The sequence below is a fragment of the Eublepharis macularius genome, chromosome 14 (genome assembly GCF_028583425.1).
Source record: "Eublepharis macularius isolate TG4126 chromosome 14, MPM_Emac_v1.0, whole genome shotgun sequence".
Taxonomy (NCBI): domain Eukaryota; kingdom Metazoa; phylum Chordata; class Lepidosauria; order Squamata; family Eublepharidae; genus Eublepharis; species Eublepharis macularius.
Genome location: NC_072803.1, coordinates 18,375,427 through 18,401,251, shown reverse-complemented (window position 1 = coordinate 18,401,251; position 25,825 = coordinate 18,375,427). Strand labels below are relative to the sequence as shown.

Genomic DNA, 25,825 nt, shown 5'->3' with positions numbered 1-25,825 from the left:
GTGGGAGCCAGCTAGCCCCACCCTCTGGTGGGAGCCCAGGAGCCCAGGCAGGAACCAGACCAGAGGGAGAAGGCATAGGAAGAGGGGACAGCCAGGCATCATCAGGCCAGCCAGCAACCTTACCGGCAGTGGAAGAAAGGCAGCACAGGGCCACACCCCAACCTGCAGGCAGGCTAGAAGGGGTTAGCAAGGACTAGGTGAGGCTGGGAGCAAAGCAACCACAGGTGGGGCTGCCTGAGGCAATCAGCAAAGAAAGCCCGGCAGCCAGCAAAGAAGGCACAGGTGTGGCTGCCTAGACCTCAGACCCCAGACAGAGAAAGAGAGAGAAAGAAGCAGAAAGGAGTGACGTCAAGAGATGAAGGACAAGAGGAAGAGCGAGCTTGGAGGAGACAAGGAGGACGGAGGCTCTGGAAGGTGAGGAGCAAGGGGAAGCAGCCGAGATTTTGTCAGGTTGAGCAGGCATGCGAGTGGACTGAGAGAGAGCAAGGGTGATGTATACCCTCCCTCCTTCCACAAAGCAAGAATCTGCAGTCCCTGATGGCTTCCCAGAATCGAGGTCAGGTATGCCAGCGCCCGATATAGCAGGGCCCATGGCAGAACCTGACAACATCTACTTTGAATCCTGCTGATTCCCTGAGGAGCTAAAAGTGTTGTATGTGGTTCTCTGCTCTGCTGTTTTATCTGCACAACAACCCAGTGAAGTAGGCTGGAGCAGATGGGAGACAGGAACTAACCCAACATGCTTAATGGGCTGAGTGGAGATTTGAACCTGGGCCTCCCCCGGCCAAGTTTGACATACTACCCACTAAACAACACTGCCTATGCTGTATGTAAGTATTTCAGTGCGTTTTTAGCAGTGGGTTTGGAAGGGTTGTTTGGAACAACAATTTGTGTTGCAATGTCCTGAATTTCCACACACAGTGAAACTCATGAGGAGATGGCCCTGATTCACATGAAGAGTTGCATTCAATGACAGGGCCAGGAAACTTGCTCTGGAGTGGCCAATCTTCTCTATAGTGTAACATCTGGAGATGCCAATCTCGTGTCTAGTGGGATGTCTGTGTAACTCCCATGAGCTAGTTGGTTTAGCCCAGCAGGGTGGAGTCAGCATCTGAAACCGAGCTATGAAGGAGAAGACTGCTTGCTGGAGGCTTGACAAAATGTGATGTGCTCTTATCATCTTGAATATGGTAATGGGAAAGGTGTTGTACGTGAGAAAACTAATGACTAAAAAGGAGGAGGAGTTAAATTTAGTTCGGTATTATTATTGGAATCATGCTATTGTTGCAGGGCTGTAATTTCTAAACTGAAGCCTGAAGCCTGGCTTCCAGTTTGTTCCTTTAATCAAGAGGACTGTGTCAAAAGACTGGCATTTGGTGGATCAGGAAAGCTTTTAAATTACCTTTGCTTTGCAAATTTTGTCTCCAATTTAACCCCATAGAACCTATACAGAAAGAGGTTGCATCTGCACCCGCTTTCTTAGCATCACTGGTAAAAATGCACTTGGTGCCCTTGCATGTTCCCAAAGGCTTTTCATACAATTTGGATTTTGCAGAGAGAGAGAGAGAGAGAGAGAGAGAGAGAGAGAGAGAGAGAGAGAGAGAGAATGTGGAAGTGGGGAAATGGCATCACAGCCTTCTCCCAGAGCCTCAAAACATCAACTTGTTCCTGATAGATTGGACTACTAATTCTTGGGCCTCTGAGCTACCCACCTCAAAGAGGACTACCATTCACAGCCTTAAAAGGCAATAGATCCAGAGGAGTTAGCCATGTTAGTCTGTAGTCACAAAATAGTAGTCCAGTAGCCAGGCCCGGCGTACCCATTGAGCGCTGAGGTGCTGAAGGGGGCACCGGAGGGGGCATTGGAGGCGGGGGCGCATGCCACGGAGCTGGCGTGCCTGGCCCACAGCTGCTGAAGCTGGCCAGCCCCGCACTGCCGCCGCCACTACCACACGCCCCCGGCTGGGCGCAACAGTCGCGGGCCAGGCACGGTAGGTGTCCGGGGCAGCATGCAGAGTGTGAGCAGCTTCCACGCACTGTCCCAGCCTCCTGCTGGCCAATGGGACCGGCTTTGCTGTGTGATGATGTCATCATGCAGTCTGGGGGCATGCACACACTCTGTGCACGTGCACGTAGGGGCAGCCACTGGCACCAGAAACCCTGGCGCCGCCTCTGCCAGTAGCACCTTTATGATGACTAACCAACTTTATTGTAGCATAAGCTTTTGAGAACCACAGTTCTCTTTGTCTCTTCGGCAGGGAAAAAGAGGAGTCTTTTGTAGGGTTGCTAGCTCCAGGTTGGGAATTTTCTGGAGATTTGGGGGTGGAGCATGGAAAAGGTAGGGTTTGGGAAGGGAGGGACTGCACTGGGGTAGAATGCCATGTAGTCCACCCTCCAAAGCAGCCATTTTTCCAGGGGAACTGATCTCTATGGCTTGGAGCTCAGTTGTCATTCTGGGAGATTTCCCGGCCCCACCTGAAGAAGGAAGCGCTCACTTGCGAAACTCTGACAATCTTGTTAGGCTCTAAGGTGCAAACCCTGCTGGCTCCACCAGAAGGTTGCCAACCGTGCCTTCGAGAGAGAAGCAAGTAGTGATCCAGAGAACGGCCCTCAGTGGGGTATAATGATATACAGTCCATTCTCCAAAGCCGCCATTTCTGCCAGGGGGACTGCTCCCTCTCTGCTCACTGAATGTCCTAACTGTGGTTCATTATTGTATGTTGCTCAGTGAATGTCCGGCTGTTGATTATATCGGATTTCCCTTGCATGGGTCTCAACTAGAAAGGAGGGCTGTATTGCAGGGAGGTGATCTCATATGATCTGCTAATGAGTTAGGAACCATAGACCTCGCCACTATTCTGTACTGGATTCCTACTAATGCTATGTCTTTGTGAACTTGTATCTTGTATCTATTTACCCTGTGGCATCGTTTATGGAAATGTTCCTGATACTGACTGTACTAATCTCACACTGTGTAATCCGCCTTGAGTCTTAGTGACAAAGTTGGACTATAAATGATATAAATAAATAAACAAATCCAACCCCGTGGTCTGGAGAGCAGTTGTCATTCCGAGAGATCTCCAGCCACCACCCCACGGTTGGCACCCCGGCGGTCTCGGCTGGCCCTGAATGAGCCCCGTCCGGGGAGCACCCGGTTGTTCCTTCACCCCCGCTGCGCCAGGAGCCACCAGGCAGGGCGCCGCTCAGTACAGAGGCCGGGCCGGGCCGGGCCAGGCGGGAGGCGGCGCGGCCCCGCGGCGCTTCCCAGCCCTGCCCGCCCCTCGGCTCACGCCCCTTCCCCGCTTTGCCCGCCGCGTCCCCGGCACAGACGCCGGCAGAGCCAGGCTGGGCGCGCCTTATGCGCAAGCGTGGGCCAGGCAGGGGCGGTCCGCCTTCCGCCAGCAGCCCCGTCCTCGCCGCGCTCCTCTCGCCTCCGCCGCCCCGAGAACTTCGCCGAGCGGCGGGCGAGCCTGGCCACCCTCCCCTCGGCGGGTCTCGCCAGCGGCAGCCCGGGCGAAGAAGGAGCGGGCGCCGCGCCGCGCCTCGCCGCCAGCCTCCTGCCCGAGCGGGGCTTCGCAGCCGCCTCTTCCCGGCCAGGCTAGCGGATGGGAGCCCTGCCCGAGACCCCGATGGTCGCCTGAGGGTGAGTCGCTTTCCCCGTCGGCCGGCGGCTCAGCTGCGCCCCCGCTTGGGATGCGCGGCTGGGCGAAGACTCGCTGGGCTGTCTGTTGTTGCCCGGATCCGGCCAAATCCGCTCGCCCAGCTGGCCGCTTTCTGCCAGCGAACTCGAGCCGGGGCTTAAGTTTCTGGCGAGCGATTGCAGAACTGCGTGCATGTGCGAGCGAGCTCTTCAGCTACGGCTCCAGCCTGGGGCAGCCGGGTGGGTCTGCAGGAGGAGAGCAAGATTCGGGTCCAGTAGCATCATCAAGACCCAACGGGAACCCCTGGGAAATCTAGCGGGACTTTAAGGTGCTACTGGGCTCGAATCTAGTCCATTTACTCCAAGGAGTGTGTGTGTGTGTGGGGGGGGTGCTTAGTGTCTGGCTGGTTGCTTACTACAGAGGCAAAAGAAAAAGGGAAGCGGATTTCGAGGCTGCAAAAAGACTCTGGCTTCCCTCCTGCCTGGCGTTCAGTTCCCTCCTCCCAAAGCACCCTGCAGCCTGTTGGGTCTGAAATGTGTTTGGACTTGCAGCTCCGTCTCCCGTTGCTTCCCTCCGAGTGCCTTTGAAGAGTGCACTGAGGCATGGATCTGGGGTGTATGAGAGGCTGTCTCCTTTCTTTGGATGCCCTCTTGTGGGGTGATGGGGGGGTAGTTGGGTTCTCCCCTCTCTGGGAGGAAAAACCACCCCCCAGAGAGCTCAGCAGAAAAGAAAACCTTCAGGCATGCCATAGCTGCTGAGTGGAGAAAAGCAGAGAAAAGCATCTCTGATATGTTGAACAGCAGGATTTGAGTCCAGCGGCACCGTAGGCACCAAGAAGATTTTCAGGGTGTAACTATTTGAGAGTCAAAGTTCCCTTCTTCAGATACCAGAGGAGAAGGAGGGAGCTTTGACTCTTGAAAGCTTGCACCCTGAAAATCTTGTTGGTTGCTAAGTCGCCGCTGGACTCAAATCCGTCTGTTCTGCTGCAGACCAAGACGGCCACTTACTTGAAACTGTCGGATACATTGGTGTGTATGGTGGGCATAGCTGGTTTTTCTGTGGAAAGACCTTCCAACCATGATGAAATGAGGGGGTATCATGGGCGATTTCGGAGGCATGTGGCAACAGTGGCGTGCATTTTGGAGAGAACAATTTGTTGACATCTGAATTCACAGGATCCTCATAGCTAAAACCTGTTTTTTTAAAAAATAGCATATTTAGGGGCACGGCCAGCTGGCAGGTGGTTGCTGGAAGATTTGTACGCCGCCTTGCCACAAAAGCTACTTGAGGCATTTTCATGACACAAACAATGATACTTTAAAAAAAACAAAGAATCCTATCAAATTAAATAGAACCCTGGTGCACACACACAGCTCAGAGGCCTAAGTAAGCCAAATGGCATAAAACTCTCAGCTAGCGTACAAACTGCAAAACATGTAAGAGGATATATAGAAGTGAATTGGGAGAATTTCAGTCAAAGCCTGCTCAAATAGAAATGTTCTGACCTGGCGCCTAATAGCTACTGGGTAAGTGGCTTGCAGGGCATTCTAAAGATGGTGAACCACCACTGCTAACGCCCTGTCTCTCTAGTTGTCATCTGCCTCACCTATGCAGAAGCATAGAGCAGGTATGGAGTAACTGCTGAGCAGTTGAGGAGAGCAGGGGATTTGGTCCTTGTTCAAGGAACCTGCATGGCCTCTCCTAAACAGTCCATTTCATTTGTGTCCTACTCTGGCTGCTAGGAGTCTAGCCTCCGTTTTTATTCTTACAGCAACACCGTGAGGTAGGTTGTAGGTAGGTTTTTTTTTTTTTAAGTTTGAGAGAGTGACTGACTCAAGATCACCCAGTGGGCTTAATGGCTGGGCGGAGTTTCGAACCTAGATCTCCCCAGTTCTAGTCTAACACACTAAACATTGAAGCACGCTGCCTCTTATTTTTTCCATAGGTTGTTGGTGCGTCGACTCCTTATCAGTATTTGTAGAGCTGCCAGAAAACACAGTCTCTGCCAGGTGGTTTCCTAGATCCCTTTGTGTCCCACTGGAGTTTTCAGAGTGGGTTCTAATACTCAGCGAGGGGGCAAAATGCATCGCCCCTGTTTTAAGGGGAGAGGATTCAGAAGAATTTTCTTCTATCAGATCTCATAGGCTAGGCTAGGGTAGCTTCTGTTTATCAGCTAGACTGCTGTTTCCCAACCTGGGGGCTGCAGACCCTGGAGGCCGGGGAATTATTGGAAGGGGTCCGTGAATCTAAATGCATGCCTAAGCATTGTCATTTTGACCTTTTTGTCATTATGTATTTTCTCAGTCAACGGATACTAATAGTGCAACTCCTATTGTGTAGGGCGTCTGTAAAAATCCTTGATGTTAAAAAGGGGTCCTCCCACTTGGAAAGGTTAGGAGCCACTCAGCTACACTTTCCTGTCTATTCCCTGTTCATTTAGGCACTTAGCAATATTGCAGAATGCTTTCCTCTCTATGCTTTGGTGGTTTCCTCAGTTTTTACTGGACATTGCATTCCAGCTTCTTGGAAATACTTCCAGGATTTTTAAAAGCTTTTCTGTACCCCTCCCCCACAGCATTCTACCGCACAAGTCTCAACTTTGGAGCCCTCCAGGCTTGCTTCAAGCTGGTCTGCTTGCAACTTCTCCACGTTCATTTTCGCATGGCAGAGCTGCAACGGTTGCTTGCCACATTGGCCAAGTTTCGATTCTTGGGGGAGTGTATTTTGGTCCAACTTTTTTTTTTGAGTATTTACACACATTTTTCATTTTAGTTCTGGACCATGTTTGTATGATCCCAGGAAGTGTGTTTTTTATTATCGGTGTTTTCATACATACTTACAATAGTGCAGCCAAGGAAATTGATGATTGCAAAGTAAATACAAAAAGTAAAGGCATGATTTTGGGAGGGGGTATTATTCTTGAAGCTGGTACATAGAAATCTGATGGATCGTGTCTGCTTTGGACATTCTACCAGCCTCTGTTGAGTGCCACAGTTGTTATGCCTACTTCTCCTATCATCTTCTGTACCCCTATTTCTTCCCACTGCTCAGAACTTACAATAACTTGCTCCTGCTTCTATAGCATTCCCTTCCTGCCCTGGTCTGTGTTAAGGAAGGTGAAGAGGATGTGTGTCTGCACCATTAACTGGAAGGAAATAAGGACTGCAACTTCCATTTGCATTGATAAAGGGGCACTGGGGATATATGCAGAACTCTGTGCCACCACCTTGCATTCCATCATAGGGGGAAAAGTGGTTTATAAAGTTTATAAATAAAATTGAGTTAATAAATGCATGAAGCTGCCCTATACCAGCTCAGACCACTGGTCTTTCAAGGATGGTATTGTCTGCTCTGGCTAGTAGCAGCTTTCCAGGGTTTCAGCCCTTTCACACCACTGACTTGGTTATCTTTTTAAATGGAAATGCCAGGGATTGAATTTTGGGTTTTACGTATCATAAATATATAAATACGAGTATGAAAAATATATATTCAAACAGTGTGAAAGTGCAACAGTGCATACAGGTATTTCAAATACATCAATTAGTTAATCCTCTGTACAGAAGTTAATAGTCCAATAAATAGAATGTCTATAAGCGGCATTGGTTCCGTCAAAAAACTGTCTAGGTACATCCAGTGAATAATTGAAACTGGCACACACAACATTGAGACGAGCCCTTGAAAAGGCACCCACGGTGTGAAACAAGCTGAGCTAGCTGCTTGTTGGGCGGAGCAGCGGCAGACAGCTTCCAGCGGGTAGAGCTGAAATTAAATAGAAAGAAAAGAGTTAGAAAGTTTATATATTCTGTACCTCTGTTCCGAATGGGAGCCTTTGACTGAGTTGGTTGCAGATTTAGAGAACAAGGAAAGTTCATAACGAATTGCATTGTATGCATGGAATTAACCTTTAAGAACTATTCTATCTTTTGGACGGATGTAATGCCGAGTCAACAGCATTTTTTACATGGATTATACCTTTAATATTTGTTGTTGTGGATTGTAAAAATTTCTGATAGACATTCTATTTATTGGACTATTAACTTCCGTATAGATGATTAACTAATTGCTGTATTTGAAATACTTGTATGCACTGTTGCACTTTTATACTGTTTGAGTATATATTTTTCATACTTGTATTTATATATTTATGATATTTATTGACTAGGGGGAATTTGTATGTCTAGATCAGAAGGAGAGTTTTAGATCCTGTTCCAGATATTAACTATGTGGATCAGTAGCTTGGCCGGGGTCGATCAAAGAAAGAGATGTGTTGCATGTTGTTTTTACCTTATATCTCTTGCTTTGGATTTGACATTAAGAATTTTAAATGGCAGCAAGTTGATAAACCATTTCAAAATATGCTTAACTTTGTGTTGTGTTCTGTCAAATGAGTTGCAGCACCGAAGGGAATTGTTTGCTAATGCTGTGAGGGTTTGGTTGTACTCTGAAATGGGTTATAAACTTGAAAAGTGTGTGGTTTAGTGGCATGTAGAAAATCCCAGGTTCAATCCTGGCACCTCTGGTTAGAAAGGATCATGTAACAGGTGATGTGAGTACCCTTGACTCAAGACTTTGCAGAGCTGCTACTAGCCAGAGTAGGCCAAGGGTCTGACTTGGTATGAGGCAGCTTTGTGTCTTCCGATAAAGGAGTGCCCAACGTGAGAGTGGTCTTATAAATGGGTAGGAAAGTGATTGGGTGTCTCTGAACTGAGCTGTTTGGTCTGAACTTTAACATATCAACTTATGTTCACCTCTTCAGGGTGGTGGTGGTGATTCCAGAGATGGCTTTGATGCCGTTAACTTGAACTGTCTGGTAGTGCAGTTCTCTGGTAATGGCACTGCATGTAGAAGGGCCCTTCATTCAGTCTGACTAAATAAAAGGTCTTGGGTGATAAGGCTGGGAAAGGTTTCTACTTAAGTTACTGAAGAACTATTACTGGTAGGAGTAGATGGACAAAATGGCCTGACTGTGTACAAGACATCTTGGATGTCTTGTAGGATGTTTCTGCCCAAGATAACAAATTTGCAGTCTTTCATTTAGAGCCTATAAAGACCTCTCCACTAAACAAGAGGTCAAGGATGAGTGAAAATAATACCATTAGACCAGGAAGCTCTCTTGCTCACATAATTCCTTTGGAATTATATAGTAAACCGTATTTATTTGGGGTTCAAATACTCATGCTTGGCAAAAGACCTGTGGCCTGTAAAGTTTGCATAGAGCTCATGAAGGTGCAATATACTGAGTCAAACTGTTGGTCTGTCAAGATCAGGACTGGCTACCCTGACTGGCAGCAGCAGATTTCCAGGGTTTCTAATGAAGGACTTCCTAATTAGAGATGGGCACGAACTGAAATACGAACCAAAGTTCATGATGAACCAGGCTGGTTCGTGGTTCGTGAATCGGCGGTTCGTCAGAGCCCATTTCTGATGAACCGCCACGAACTTTAGGCTGGTTCGTTTAGCTCAGTTTTTGGTTTATCACTGCAGACAGCCTGGTGCCAATCAATCAGTTTCCTACACAACAGGGGATGGACTTCCTGCAGACCTTCTGCTGGCCTGGAAGTGGCCTTCTGCTGACTTGGATGTGACATTTTCACGAACCAAACAAATTGGTTCGCGAACCAGGGCAGGTTCGTGAAAGTTCATGGTTCGTGAAATGTGATGAACCACGGACCGCACGGTTCGTTTCCCCCCCCGCTTTGTGCCCATCTCTATTCCTAATCACCTTCAATGTGATTCTATGATTGTCGAGTCCAGGGACGGAACCCGGGACCTTCTACATACAAAGCAGATGTTCTGCCATGGCCAATTTGCCATTGTTGTTGTTCATGTGACAACATCCAACCTGAACCTCCTACATCCTAATCGAGCCCTGGGCTTATTGTGCTACACTTGCATATCTCAACGATACTGGCTATAATTGGCTTCCATTGGGTTGAATGCATTGGGCTGTGTGCCTGCATCGGTGCCAAAATATCCCCTATATACAGGGCCATTGTTGATAGTGATAAGCCTTTTCTGACATTGGCTTGGATCCACGTTAGCATTTTCCTGGGATCAAGTCCATGTGCCTGCAGAATATGATTCCCACCCTGTCTTATTCGGGGGGAGGGTCCTCTCTGCCTTCAGAGCAGGGTTTGGGGAGGGTATTTTGGCCTCCTGCAAGGACTTCTGTGGAAATACTAGCATGGATCTGAACCATTAGCTTTGCAATACCAGAAAGATCCATATTGTGAACTCCTGCAGGAGGACCTATAGCTTCTTGCATTATCTTTGTGGCCTGTGCTGAAATGGCTGCCACTTTGCAAAGGTAATGTTTGACATGGTGCTGTAGAACTGTTCTATACATTATCTCAAGAAGTGGATTGGTTGCCCCACTGAATTAGAGCCAATTTATGTATTTTTCAGAATGGCAGTAGACTGGGGTAATTCACATGTTGCAAAGTCCTTGAGTCTCCCATATGCAAGATCAGCAGATGTGGTCTGGAAGTTCTGTGCTCAGAACTTAAATCCCAGGGGCACGCAGGTGGGAGATTTCACCCTGTGGCATTTTCATGATCTGAAATGGCCCAGGATAGCCACTGTTTGGCTCTTTGGAGAAACCTACACGCATTATCTGCACTCCCAGACCATGTTTGACTGGTGGGGCTTATGGGGGGGACATGAGAACTTTGTAACTTGAATTGGTATTTGTATGTTAAACCTTTCTCCCGTACTAGTTAATTGATTATGCGCAGAGCTTTTTTTTTAACCATGTGGGAGCATTCATAAATGATACCACCAAACTTACAACCTGCGATGAAGAATTCTACTATCTTGGTCTACTGCTTTGTTGTCTGTAACTGAGCTCTAATTTATTGGAACAACTGATCTATTTGTTGGGGACCAGAACTCTCAACATATGTATGGTTATGAGACACGACAGTGTTGTGAAGTGGTTGATGTGTTGGACTAGTATCTGGGAGATGCAGGTTTGAATCCCCACCTTGTCACAAAAGCTTTCTAGGTCACCTTGGGCCAGTCATACACCCTCAGCCTAAACTATCTAATAGGGTGGTGGTTGTAAGGATAAAATGAATGTATATATAAATGAAAATGAAATGTATATGTATGTATTTTAACATAAACATGTTAGGATGTTTATATATTTATAATTTTAAACTGTGTAAATTGTTAGATGTATTTCAAATGTATATAAATTGTAATCCGCCCTGAGCCTGCTGGTGTGGGGAGGGCGGAATATAAATCTAATAAATTAAATTAAGGAGAAGAGAATGGTGAGAGCTGTTTTGGGTCCCACTGTGGACAGAAGAAAGGTTTACATGAAATATATAGTAAGTAAATGAATGCATAAATAGTGTCACACCAGAATTCTGGTATTGGGGTCTAGCTTTTAATGTTCATTTGTATAAAACTCCCTGAAAATAGAAAACTAGCACAACAGCAAAAAAAGGGTGTAGAATCTTTTGCCTTGTGATCTACATTTCTGTTTGCAGGGAGTTATTCTCATAAGGAATCCTTCAAAATGTCATTCTCCACCTGCAGCCTGATCAGTCCCTTATGCCACTTCCTTCTCCTGCCTTTGTGAACCACATCTTAGTCTGTCCAGGACTAAAAGGTGTGTTAAGAGTATCATTTCACGCTTGAGAGGAAGACTGATAGTCTTGTGTCTTGTTTTAATACAGTTCAAGGTTGGCTGCAGAATGAAAGTGGCACAATCCCGAGGAAGTAGGCAGAATGGTACCACTTCACACTGCAGGAAAGGAATTAGATTTCTAAATGCTCTGTTACGCTAAAACATGAACACTCCACAAGTGGAAAGATAGCACAGCAGGGCATTGGCTGGGCTTGAAGCTTTCTCCCTCCTGGACTGGTTTTTTGCTTGCAAGGAGTCTTTTCCGTGGGTGGGCATGTTTTTATGGCACCCCTATCTGTAGTCCTAAGTGGTACACTCTGTTCTACTAGTGCGCTGTGCAGCCCTGATAGATTAGGCTTTTGGTAGGCCCAGGAAGTGGTAAACTTAGCAGTTGTCAAGGTTTATGACTAATTCGAGAGGTGGAAAGAGCTGCTTTCTTGAGATGTTTTTTTTGCCACTGGAGAGGGCGGGATTTAGAGTCCGTTATAACTCTGGGATGTGGGTAGATCATTGCCCAGAGTGATTTATAAGATGAAACCTGTTGGCCTCCCACAGGAGGTGTGTTCTTGCTTTAGGTTAAGTTTCTCAATCACCCCTCTGCATTTCTGACTTTGGGCTGGGTCTTGGAGCAAGTGTTGATGCTATCCATCTGCCACAGAGAGCCTTAGGCCTCTGAGCACGAGCACAGTGCGTCTCCTCTACCAGTCCAGAGGGTGTAAGATCCAGGCAAGCCAGGGTCTCTAGTAGTGACCACTGACCTGCCCCATTCTTCCTTCTGATGAGGGATGAGAGGGCTCCTTCCTCAAGTGCTTTGCTGAAACCAATTTGTCTTTACTCCGGGCAGACTGTTCCTTGGCCCCTGGTAGGGCTTTGTGTTTTAAAGCCATCCTGATTCCATTCCAAAGCAACCAGCATTGAGAAAAGTGTGATAGTGCAGTTGGACTAGGAATGGGGATTCTGGGGCTCAACTGTGCAGGGGTGTTATGAAGGTGAAATGGAGGAGGAGAGAATAATGTAGGTTGCTTGGTGGCTAAAGATGTTACAGAAGAGGATGGACTTTCATGACCTGCAGAAATGTATGCAAAGTATGCGCATTTTATTTTGAACAGGTTATTCTGTGATTTAGGGGGACACAACAGGGAGTTCAGAAAGGCCACGCAATCATGGGAAATCTTCATGAAACTTCTGTACTTTCTAGCCAATGGTTTGTCTAGCTCAGTGTTGCCTGCTTTGGGTGGCAATGGCTGTTTCAATATTTGAAACAGAAAGCACTTTTTCCTGGCCCAGCTGCGATGTTCTAACTGATAATGCCAGGTGTAGCCCTGAGACCTTCTGTGAGCAAGCCTGAGCCATCACCTGCCTCTTAATCACCACGTACAAAACTTTCATATTGCTTAATCTCAGTTAAAAACACAGTAGCTCTTGGCAGAGGCAGTTTCCAGAGCTATTTCTCTGGCTTATAGAATTCACCCGCTAAGCCTACAGGCTTCCAAGCATACTTCCCCAGCCATAAGGACTAGAAACTTGGTTTTTTTTAAAGATAGTTGAATGTTTAACCAACATCACATTTCGTGACCTTTCTAATGCTTCTGCAGAATCGCAGCGTACACAGTGTCCTAGTCTCGGAGAAGTTTTAATCTGTAATTGGTTTATTAAGCCAAGTCTGGTTTAAGTTGGCTTTATAATGCTATTTTACATTCCGTAAGGATTTTTCTTGTGAACTGAAATACCCAGCCCTGCCAGTTTTTTTTTTCAAAAGAAATATAGTCATTTAAATTTTTTCATATGTTTGGATGTTTCTTAAGGGCTTATTCAGACATGCCTTTGAATCCCTTGGACTCTCATTGGCAAAATATGCAAGACCTGGTTGTTCTCTTCCAAATTTGCGAATGATCTCTGGAAACGTCTTATGTTTTGAACTGGGCTTGAGTGATGTGAAATTTCACACATGCTAAAAATGCACTCTCAATCCACTTTAGCAATCATTTACGAGTGGATTTTCCTGTTTCACACCATAAAATCCACTTTGCAGCATTATTCAGCATGTGTGTTCTGTGTGAGATGATTGATTGACAGCAACTCATTCATACTATGAAGCCATCACTTGATCCTACTTGCCAACAAAGCATACTTATATATTTTTGTCTGAGATATTTCTTCCCAAGGGAGGCCCCAAAGAAGCTTACAGCATCATTCTTCCTTCTTCCACTTGTCCATTGGGACAACAATCATGTGAGGTAGGGTAGAGAGAGTGCCTGACAAGAGGTCACTCAGCGAGCTTCCGTGGCAGAATGAGGAAGTGAACCTCGTGCTGCCCAGATCCTGGTATGGCACTCCAGCCACAACAACATGCTGATTGTATGTATGAATCAACCCTTGGGTGCCGAATGCCCAAACAGTTTCCCACTGTTTTAGGGATGGTTTGGCCTTTTTTGCATTATCAGTACTTAGGGTTGCCAGGTCCCCCTGTACTCCCATGCACGCACACCCCCGGACCTGCGCAATGATGTCACTTCTGGGAAGTGTCATCATTACGCAGGCCATGGCTGCCCCAAGAGTGCTCCCGCACTCCACGGGGGGCCCAAATCGGCCTGCATTGGCCTGAAACAGGCTGCTGTCAGGCAGGGAAGCACTCCCCTGGCCAGCAGCAGCCCAATCCAAGCTGTTTTGGGCCCAAATTGGGCCGAATTGGGCCCAAAATGGCGTGAAATGGGCTGCTGTGGCATGGGGGTGCCTAAGCAGCCCACTATGGGCCGATTCAGACCCGATATGGGCCATTTTTGCTCATATCACACCCATGAGGCCTGTGCTGCCTCTGCCATCCTCCAGGTAAGCAGGGGCAGGGGGTGGAGGGTGGAAGCAGGGGATCCCCTGCTTCCAGGGGATGGCAATCCTATCAATATTGCCTCACAAGACTGTCAGGAATGCCAAAGAGATGCTCCTCCCTTCACCTACCTCTTCACCTCTTGACCACCTGAGATTCTACTGATGCAGTATCTCGCTTCTTCCTCTACTCTGCTGTTTTTCATATTTGTATCTTGACCTGTGTTGGAACAGACCAGCATCCTGTCATATCTGTTTCTCTCCTCTCCTCCCGGCTCACTAAATGGCAGAATCAGTCCTGGAGTCACCTGCTGTGTCCTAACAACGCTGGTTCTAGGTTCGCCCCTACTCTGCTTTCTACTAGACTAGTGAAATGTCACTGGATATGTGTGGCAAATTACAGGAACCACTGGAGTATACCTGTGTGATGCCTCTCCACTGGGCTGTCTCAGGTCTGTTGAGCATCGGAATGGTTAGACTGATTGCACTTCATTGCGGATGTGTCCCCTGAGTGCAGCTCCTTTTCTCTGTAAAAGCGAGTGGCAAGCCGTTACAGATACGGAAGTGAGCCAGAGGGTGAACTCAGAGCATCGGTGTGGTGGGAGTTAAACCTACACCGTGTCTCCTTCCCTGTGAGCCAAGAATCTGGGGCAACCCGCCTACCAGTCTTGTTCCGGTGTGCAACCCATTTACTTTGCACCATACACCGCAGCAGAAACCATTCAAAGCAGAATCGATCCTGCCTGCATAGCCAGTGCTCAGTTCCTTGGTCATGTCATGGTGTGACAGAATGTTTCTAAGATGTAGGCCATGTTCACATTGGGGAGAGGGGGAGGGAGGGGGGAGAGAGAGAGAGATTTCTCTCTCTCTAAAGACTTGAATGAAAATAAATTCGTCTGTCTCAGAATATACTGCATTTCCTCACGCTAATCCCTTATTAACCTGCCTTCTTAATTTCCTTCAACTCACCCCCCCCCGCCCATGCAACAACGAAGCAGGCCAAGCGTCTCCTGGCATGAAGGTAAAATGAGCAAGGAAAGGTGCCCGGTCTGTCAGCAGTTATAGGATGCTGTGATATGTAGTGATCTGCGTTGCTGTTTGTGTCCCCTTTGGAATGCTGAGTGTTGCGTGTGCTTGGCCATTTGTTGGTCCAACCCAGTGTGAAAATTCCTTATCAAGACCGAGCACAAGAAAAACCTGTTTGGTCTTCAAAAATAACTTTCTGTTTTTGGCTGAGGCGGGTTAATTGGACTCTGAAATTGATGTCCTTGAGAAGAATGCTGGAATTCCTGTATCTGAAAGCAATCTGTGAGTTGCTTTGTTTAGTCTGGAATGGAAGAACTTTGTCTATTATCCGAGGTGTCCTTTATATTAGTGGGATAGTGTCCAGCCATGGAATATTGTTTTGTTTTTTTAAAAACCTGTCTTATGAGACAATGTATAAATTGTCGATATAACAGAATTGGCATAAAACAATATAAGTAATTAAAAATGATGAATAGATGTGATAGGCATGCTGAAAGATAAGACGTTTACTTCCACGTGGATTCTCTATTTAGCTCTGTAATAGAAGCAGCACCTATATTTATTTAACTAATTATATCCCGTTTTAATAATGAATAGTATTAAATAGGATAAAAATAGCTTCGTCGTTCTCCTTTCTTCCATTTTATCCTCACAATCGCCGTAGCCTGGTTCACATGCTACAGCCATCTCATGTACAGCCTGCATGTGCGTGCGTATACCTGTGTGTGAGAAAGAGCCAACACATGTTCAGTCTGCAAATAAAGCCAGGCACCAGTACCTGGATAAATGTTGAGTTTGTATCGCACATTCATCTGTGTGTGCCTTTAACATAAAGTGAGAATTACTCAACGCATGTATAAAGAAAAATCAACCATACACTGTAAATGGATTGTCCGTGCATTCACTGTAACTTGTGAACAGGGCTCCTGTGAGGTAGGTTAGGCTGAGAGTGTGTGACTGGCCCAAAATCATGTGGCTGGCTTTCATGGCAGAGTGGGGATTCAAACCAGGGTCTCCCAGATGCTGATCAAAAAGGCTAGCCACTTCGCCACCTTGACCTCTCAGAATTTGTTGCTTTCCATGTTACTACTCCCAGTTTGTGAACTATGATGCACCTAGTCAGGGCTTTTTTTCTGGGAAAAGAGGTAGTGGAACTCAGTGGGTTGCCCTCTTTGAAAATGCCCTCTTTGTCCTCCACGCCGGAGGGCAATCTCAACTCCCCTCTGTCTGGAGATCAGGGGGCGGGGGCACCAGCCATGTGACCGTTTTCAAGAGGTTCCGGAACTCCGTTCCCCCGCGTTCCCCCTGAAAAAAAGCCCTGCACCTAGTTCAGATCTTACTTTTGCATGAGTTTTGTGGATGTCTTCAGGCTTGCCGCCATCTCCCTTATGAACCTGCCTTATTCTGCATCAGACCGTTGGCATGCCCAGCTTGGTGTTGCTTACACTGACTGGCAGTAGCTCTCCAGGGAAGCTGCTCCTGAGAACCTTTAGCTGGAGATGCCCAGGATCCAACCTGGGACCTCTGGGTGCAAAGCAGGTGTTCTACCACTGAGCTACATCCCTCTTTAGGAGCTGCTTGGGTCCTAAGAAATTGCTGTCTGGTGCTGTATGCCCGTCTTAGCCTTCCAAACTGTGGTATTGGTCTACTGGCCTTCTTTTTATTGACTGTTGTAAAGTTTACACAGTGATAACTTCGAGCATTAAAGGAAAAACACAGTGTAATTACTGTTTATATTAATCCCAGATACTCTCTGTAGCTGATTGCATGTAGGAAATTGACTTCATTATATAAACAATTTGTGGCAGTCGTCTGGCAAACCTTTCCATATTTTTAAAGCCCTGCATAACAGAGTTTCTCCTCTCTGGTTTGGTGACTGATTTTTGTTTTATAAATTGCCTTTGATCCAATTCCTGTTTTTATTTCTTCTTCCTGTATTCTGGGAATCGGTGAATATCAATTTTATTGAATCTGGTTATGGGTTCCGTATTGTGAGCCATTACTGTGTACATGTGAGGCAATTATCTGGGAAAGCATGCCAAGTGATAAGATTATCAAAAATTGGATAAAATAAACAGGAGACTTGTGGGACTTTTAAAGATCAGTAACATTTTATTCCAGAACAAGCTTTCACAAACTAGAGCCCTCTTCAGGTGCAGTGAGTGGATCCTTGCTATGTTGTCGTTGTATGTAGGTGGTATTTAAAAAATCACCCAGAGGATAGTCTTCGTTTTTCTTGATTGGATCTAAAGTTTGTTATTACATTTCACCTTCTACTTCCGACATTTCATGGCCCCTTGATCCTGCTGTTTATTTTTTTCACATCTGCTACATAAAATTTGTGCATAGTGAAGATCTGCTCGCTGCATCCATCAGGGAAGCTTATGGTGGGATATAAGCTTTGAGGTGCCACAGGACTCCTACTTATTTGTACAAAATACAAAATACAAGATAAGTGATAATTTGTAAAATTCAAATATAATTCAATTACAGAGACCGTTCATAACAGCATTGCTTTTGAAGAAGCAGCCTCTGGTCCTCCATGGAAGCTTAAGCAGGGATAGAACTTGGTCAGTCTTAAAGGTGCCAAAGGGTCCTGCGTATTTTTGATGCCACCTCAGGGAGTGTGCATGAATGAACAGTGGGTGGTCTTACCCATTTGCAGGGTGGCACTTTCAGGAGTTGGATGTTGCCTCGGAGGAAAATGGCGACCCTTGTTTTATTTGAAATGAGCGCAGAGATGGTTGTATTGAAATGAAGGACCAATTTTGTTTGCTTATTTCAGTGCTGTGGATTCTGGGCTCATTTATACTAAATCAAGAACAGCAGTTTTCTTCTAGGCTAGCTCAATTGCCAAACACGACTCCGTCCGTGAAGTCTTCTTAGCTTGGCTTCCATTGGGCTGTTAAGTACCACGTGTTTTAAGTTTATACAAATAAGAGTCAGTTAACTATTTATGTATGCATTTGCTTCGTTTATTCATCCCCTTGTCTCTGAGAGTCAGGGAATATCACACAATTAAAAACAAAGCAAGTAAGGACAGTGTGATATATATAACCAATAATGGAATAAAACTGGTTTACAAAGTTAAGAGTGCGACAAGAACAATGTGATACATACAACCAACAATGCAACAAAGCTGGTTTGAAAAATTATAGAACGCAATAAAACTGTATAACATATACAATATGCAAAGCAATTAAAATGCCCTAAAATTTTGAGTATGTAACTGCCTAAAATATATGAAGAGCCTGGGGGAAAGGAGTGTACTCATATTCCCGTTTCTCTGAGCCATTTCACAAGGTTTTGCCTTAAAAAAAAATTCAGTATCCTGAAGAGAACTGTTCACCTTTTGATCTCATTCCTATTTACTCATTTCATGTAGTGCTCACTGGGAACCCTCAAAACCACTAACAGTATAAATTACTAAAAGCACACACATATTAAACTGATAAAATGTTTCTTAAAGATTTCGCTTCTCAACTATTAAAGCCTATGCGGGCTGAAATATAACCTGGAAGGACTTGTTCAGCTGCCCCTTGAATGGAAACAATGGCCCTCCTGGAGCTCAACTGCTTCTGATCCTTCTCTTCTCTTTATGGTCTGAGAGCAATTAACAAATCATAGAAAACTCTACTCTTTTGTACAGATGCCACATCGACAAAACCATCTGGCTGTGTCTTCTGTTGGCAGCTAGACGCTCTCCTTTTATCCATGTGGCTGACCTTTTGGGTCATCTTCAGAAATGAACTGGCATTAATGTTTTACCAGTGGGTCCTTAGCTTATGGCTTCAGTGGAAAAAAAAGATCTCATGGGAATTTATGGGATCATCGCCTTCCTTGCCACAGTGTCTGGCTTTTTGGGATCTTGCTCCAGCTTGGAGGTTAGCCTTGGTACAGTGTGATCAAACAAAGATGAGTCAAGCTCTCAGGAAAGCCTTGAGCACTTTGCATCTGCCAATTTAGATGTGATGAAGCTGATTGTCATTACTTGGAAGTGAGGGAATAGTACTCTGTATAAACTAAAGGTAAGAACAGATCATAAGTCAGTTGCGGAGTTCATTATTTGCATACAGAAAGCCCTGAGTTCAGTTCCAGACGTGTCTTGGGTAACAGGACTAGAGTTAGGGTTGTGTCACTGAAGCCAGGGTTGTCCTGATAAGACATCCACTTGGCGTATTGCAGGAGAAAGATCATCTCATTGAGAAACCTCTGATAAACTTCAGAGGAACCCCAGGGATTTCCCAGAAGACAGTTTAGAAACCACCATTCTACTATGTCCTATATTGACTTTATCCTTGCATTCTGTTGGGGCCAGATTTTTTACAAAGGGATATTTTCTGGGTGAGAGGGAACTGATGACTTTTTAGGAGAAGATATGCTTTGCACTACCTAATGTTTCTAAAATGGTTGGGCAAAATGCCCATCGTGCAACTGTGATCCCAGCTAGTATCTGGGCCTCTTGCTGGCTTTGATCCATGGATGGCTGGACTTTCCCTAATCTGTAAGTTGAAAATGGGGCAGCTGTAGGATTAGGAAAGTCTTCTTCCTGAGACCTGAAAAGCAAGCACTAGTTGGAAGAGCTTTCTGCATCCCTGATGGTCCAGTGGCTTATTTTGGTATCAAGTCATCCCTCGTAGCTATAAGTCCTAGTTTGAAATCCTGGTTTGTTGAACTGCTAAAATAGTAGGTGCAAGTGTATAATAATCTCAGACCATTGTCAGCAGTCAGCAGAGTCCAAAACTGACATCAGAAGATCAAATTTTGATTGTTCTATTTTTGGTTCTTAGCCAAAAACTTTCTAGAATATCAAGTTTTAGCCCTTCAAAAATCCATCAAAACTTCTCAGAGAAGTTGGTTTCCACTATTACATATTATTTATTTATTTACGTCATTTATAGTCCGCCTTTCTCACTGAGACTCAAGGGGGATTACACAGTATGAGGTTAATAACAATCAAGTATCAAGTAAGTACATTTCAATACAATACCATAAGGTAAACATATACAAGTTTAAAGACATAGCATTAGCAAGCATCCAAGACACCCTACAATACAGCCCTCCCATTTGAGTAAAAAGCCTTTTTGAATAGTTCGGTTTTGCATCATTAACGGGAGTGGGGGCTCTTCTGACTTCCTCAGGCAGGTCATTCCACAGGATAGGGGCCACCACAGAGAAAGCCCTTGTATGGGCTGCTGCTGACTTCACCTGTGTGCAGCCTGGCACCTACAGGAGACCCTGGGACCTCTGGGTGCAAAGCAATAAGCCTTCCGTAGATTAGATTTGGGATCTACTGTGGGAAGCCGTAGGGAAAATCTAAACTCTGGATGTTGCCATCTTGCCCTCCCATCGCAAATCTAGAAGCTAAAAGTTACAAGAAAAGTGGTGTATTTTAACAGAACCTGCTGATAGAAAACTTGGTCTTGATTTTCTTCTCTTGTGGCACTCTAGGAAAGCAAGATGTCAACGAGGTGGATTAACATCTTCATTTATTTTCCTATGTGGTAAACTTTAATTTAGTATTTCATACCTTTGTAAACTGGACTTGGTTCTTCCTCTGGCAGGAAATGGCTTTATAAACTTGTTACCAGTACCCTATCACAATAACAGACTTCATTAGTTTAAGGGCCTGTTCTAACCCTGAAATCAGAACAAGTAATTCTTTTTGCTTTTGAGCTAAAGAAATAGGAAATGCAGAGACGTCACTGCTTTTGGTCTAGTTGCTGCTGGTTTTTGAAGATGTTTAGAATGTCTGGTGATCTGTGGTGATTTGGGGAACTGATTAATTCTTAGGGTTGCCCACTCCAGGTTGGGAAGTTCTTGGTGATTCGAGTGGTGGAGCCTGGAGAGAGTGGGGTTGGGGGAGGGGAGGAACCTCCCCAGGGTATATTGCCATAGAGCCTACCCTCCAAAACAGCCATTTTTTCCAGAGAAATGATTCATGTGATCTGGAGATCAGTTGTAATTCTGGAAGATCTCCAAACACTACCTAAAGGTTGGCAGCTCTATTAATTCTTCATGTTCGTGTAAAAGTGTGAAAAAATCCACTTCCATCCTCAAAAGAAAAGAAAAAATATCACTGTTTTACATGGAAAAATTGTTCACATTTGAGTCAGGGTAATGGTGTACAGATACCAAAAGCAGCTTAATTGCTTAGTTCTGGTTCCTGTACCTAATTTCCCCTGCCAGTTGTGACTTCTTAGAATGATACGTTCGTCAGCAGTTGGCTATGATAGGGTCTCATGTTTTCTATAATGCTACTTAAGAGTTGCTCTGTGGAGAGAGAATGTTGTAGACAGACAGTGCTTCACAAAAGAAGCTTTCTGTCTGTGAGATTCATACAGGAAATGCTGTGGTGAAATAAGAAACAGGATGAGGTAACGGTTAAAAGATGGTTTATTTTTCCCATGTTGTACACCACTTGGATACTAGGCAACCACAGTTGGTGGAACACACATGGATTCTGAAGGACTTCTAAGTGTGCTAGACTCTTGAAAATCTCTTCTGACATAGAGTATGTGGAGAAAACTGCGGCCCTACTTGGCTCGAAAACGCTTGAAGGTGGTCTGTCTGAGTGGTTCGAAAGCCACAAAGTGAATTTTAAAAAGCCTCAAATGTCTTCTGTTTTCAAATCTCACAGTTTCCAGTCTACTGTATGATTCTAAAGAGCTTGTCTCATGTGTTTAAAGAAATACCAAGCTTTTAGTTGTGGCCCAGAGCTGAAATGCATGACTAGTCAGAGGAAAATGCACATTTTCCAAAATGTCAGGAATTGTTTTGTGGAAGTAAATCGCCCCAGTAGGTACATGATCTTGGTTTGCCATTGTGAAAAGTGGAAAAAAGCTTTATTAAGCGAGGGCTCTGTTAATGGGGGAGAAGTGTTTGATCTTCTGGGAGGGTTCATAGCCTGTTATAGGACTTACCGCACCTTCTAGAAACAGCATCTTCTAGAAATGAGGCAATGGAAAAGCTGCACAGGAGGTGGGGTGAATTTTAAAGGAAGCAAAACATGGTAAAGGTACGTTTCCATTCTAACAAGTCTTTTGCAAGTAGACCGCGGGTAATGGAAAATGGGTCAGTGTTTACATGAGCAAAATTGGAGGTAAATCTGTAAAGGATATGTGGGCTAGATATATACAGTGTTTGATACGGTGCTGTTGGAATTGTTTGCCTCCTGAATGTTTGTACATTCACAGGAAAATCCAGGAGGAAAATTATTACAACGGTGCACTAACCAATGATCAGTGGATCCAACCATAAATTATAAACCTCCTGAGCTCAGCTCCTTTTCATGCCATTTTCTGAATTAAGGTGGGAGGAGTACTAAGAATGGAGGCCTTTTCCATTCTAGTGCCTCATCAATGCGATGTTCTCCCAGTACTTCTCCACTTGATGCTGAACTGGATTCTTTTTGGACACTCCTTATTTGCTTGTTAGTTCCCCCCCTCACTCCCCAGTTAGATAGAAATTTGCATTTTAATGCTTTGACCCTTGAAGTCTTTTTGTTGTTATGCTGTTGTCTCCCTTGATCCAAATCAACTTATACATTGGATCATATTTTTATTTTGGCTGTCTAGGGGTTTCCTCTGTTGTTTGCTGGTGGTGGTAGTCTTTTCCATTCTGCTACTATATATGGTCTGTATTTAGCTATTGGAAAACCACCTTGGAATTATAAAATAAGTGATCTGTGAACATGTTAAGTATCTAAAAAAAATGGGTATGGCATGAATTCGGGTCATGCTGCCCAGAGGTCTGGTGTTCCATCTTTGGAAAAACAAAGCACGTTCTCTTAAAGCTGTGTGCGATGCTTGCAAACAGCCTTAATTTTCTGTTCAGCTTATGTTCTGAACGGGCAGAAAGTTTGTGGTGCAGAAGAAGATGAAGAATCAGAACTGCCTCTAAACCTGTTAACACAGCTCCGCTCTGTGTGTGGAGGGTGGGGGTGGGGGGAGCATAAAGAAAGAAATAGATAGCAACTCCTTTGTATTAGTATGTGAGCATTGCTACCATAGCTGGATGAAGCCCAGGAAGAGGTGGCACTTGTCACAGTAGTGGTTCAAAAGCAGTAAAAACTCCTCCTCCCAGCAATGGCATTTCTATCATCATCACCATCTGTTTTGGTTGTTTGTTTTTTATTAGCTTGAACTTGTGAATAAGATAGGCTCTTTGTTAACCTTTCTACAAAATGTAACAAAATGGTTCAGAAAGATACTTGAGTAAAGGGTTAGGGACTGTTATCTGTACTACTGCATATAGCTCATAATGGCTGTTGCTGTAGGACCCTATAGTGTAATTTTTGCATCTTTTTAATACTCATGCTTTGCTTCATTTCTGTTCTCAGATTTCTGGTTGGTTCCAGATTTCTACCATCTAGATCCTATTGCACTGTTTATTGGATGTTCCAGCCTGTTGATTGTATTGACTTACAGTTTTGGACGTTCTGTGCTGGTCCTTGATTGTATTAATAAACTAACGATTGATTGACTTAGGCCGTTTCCACACATCTTACTGGCCTCCAGGAGTTTTGTGTGACATCATTTCTTCCTGCGAGAAGATGCTATCTTCCAGGTGTTTTGCACAATGTTCCAGAGGGGAAAAATGGGATCAGTTCAATCATGGAACTCCCTGAGCTCTTTGGAGAAAGGATGGGATCTGAATGTGCGTGAAGCATAACCGTAGTGGTTTCCCAACAGTGTTCTGGAGTTTCCCAGTAAGAAGATGGCAAAGGGAGTTTCTCCTTAATGATTGTTGCTCTTCTTCTTCCCGATTGCATGTTCTCAGTTCACTTGGCACAGACCCTAAAGGCCTGCATGCCTTAAAAGTGCCCCAAAGCCTTCACGGTGGTACATGTGAGCTGACGTTCTTCAGCAAATGAGCCAGAAGGTTGCAAAGAGTTCCCTGACAGGAAAAAGCTGAGAAATTAGACCTTCATTTCCAAGATGCTTTGCCCTGCAAAACAAAAAGCAACCGGGACCTTTTCAAAAATACTTTCTTTAGTCTTTTATCCCTTTACATGACAATAGAATTAGATTCCTTCTGTTCTCTCATCCTGTGTTACGCATCTGCCACCTGGGGCAGGTAAGGTTTTAAAACTTGCCTGTAATGCATTTGAGAAACTTAGTTAGAAAGTGTTGCTGAAGACCAAATTACTGAGTTGCCTGCTATGCTTCCTTCTTGAGCATTGATAGCAACTTTAACTTGCCTCTTAATTTGCATCCATCTTGGAGATAGTTTTGAAATGGAAAGTGCACTCATCAGAGGCCCAATCCTGGCCATTTAGGGACCAATTCTGGCTGTTTTGGGCCCGATTCTGGGCATTTTTTGCCCAGTCCAGGCCAAAACGGGCCCCAAATGGCCGAAAATCAGGTGGGCAGGGCTACCTGACTACCGGAACGGCATTTCTGTGCATTCCCCCTCAAAATGAGCCCTGCATGTAACTGCTTTATATGGAGTGAGATCATTGGCCCATGTAGCTTGGTATTGTGGCTCTCCAAGGTCTGTCTTTTTTCCCTCAGGTTGTCTTGTTAGCGTTCTTTATCTAGCAGTGCTGGGGACTGAACCCACGGCATTGTAAAGGTCCTCTGCTGCAAAGCTGCAGCACCTTGCAAGAGGCTTGCCATGTGGCCAGCTGAATTGCAGAAGCATCATCAGTGTGGTCAGGCCACTTCTCTGCTAGCCTTCCTTTCTTTGTTTATAATGTTGCTTAGCTCTGATTTGCTGATTTATCAGCCCCCTGCGGCCAATAATTCTGCAGCTTAAAAGATTGATCATTGTTGGTTTGTTCTTCCATTTAAATTACTAAGAGCAGCTCTCTTTAGGGTTCATATTGTGCTTCTTCTTGGGGGGTTTTGAATGCTACATGATACTTATTTTAGTTGTGTTGCAATTGGAGCCAGTGGCTATTTTTAATTTCTTGCTGTAGACTGACTTCAGAATGTTTTAGACTACTGCTTAGATTTGTTTTCAGGTATTGCCGTTTTTAGTATCGTCGCCTTTTTTTAAAAGAAATACTGTATGTTGCTTCAGATGTGATGTATTTCATTTCCCAGATTCTGCCCCTTTCTCATTATTTAAAGTCTGCCTCTCTCCCTGGGGCTCAAAGTGGATCACACTAGTCAATACAGTCAATACTATGGGGCATTCATCCAATGAACAATGCAAGAGGATTGTAGAAATCTGGAACTATCAGAAGGCTGAGAACAGAACCGAAGCAAAGCAAAAGTGTTAACATGATGTGTGAAATGATGCAAAAATTACATAGGAAGATCCTACAGCAGTTTCTCTGTGCAAAGCTGTTTTGGATTAGGGAAGAATCCCAAACCTGGTTGACTTAATCTACATTAGCAAGAGTGATAACTGGATTCCCATCACAAGGTCCTTTCCAGCAATGTGCTGTGATAGAAGGAGGTCTTATGAGTAAGTTAACAGTTTTCTCTGTATTACAAATGCTTCCCGTTCTATCAAGCTAAATAAAGAGCTCCAGGATAAGCCTTGCTTCCTCTCGAAGTGTTGACGCAGTGCTGAAAAGTAACTCTTTCCAGTGTTGGATATTTATGTTGTTTTGTTCTTTCCTTATCAAGTGACAGACTTCTTCGTCTGTATCCAACTGACAGGCAGCCCTTTTGCCTTTTAAAGGAAACTCGAGGAGAGAAAATAATTTAACATAGGCGGTGGCATCACTTGGATGAAGTTTAGCTATCTA

General features: G+C 44.9%; 1 protein-coding gene across 3 annotated transcripts in view; it reads left to right on the top strand.

Annotated features, from left to right (window-relative positions):
- The first annotated feature begins 3,491 nt into the window (after positions 1 to 3,491).
- ST3GAL4 (ST3 beta-galactoside alpha-2,3-sialyltransferase 4) overlaps positions 3,492 to 25,825 on the top strand; it is a 194,289-nt gene continuing 171,955 nt past the window's right edge. For all 3 annotated transcript variants that reach the window (XM_054997862.1, XM_054997861.1, XM_054997857.1), the window contains exon 1: positions 3,492 to 3,643. The gene's annotated coding sequence lies outside the window, so the exon portion shown is untranslated. The remainder of the gene's footprint in view (positions 3,644 to 25,825) is intronic.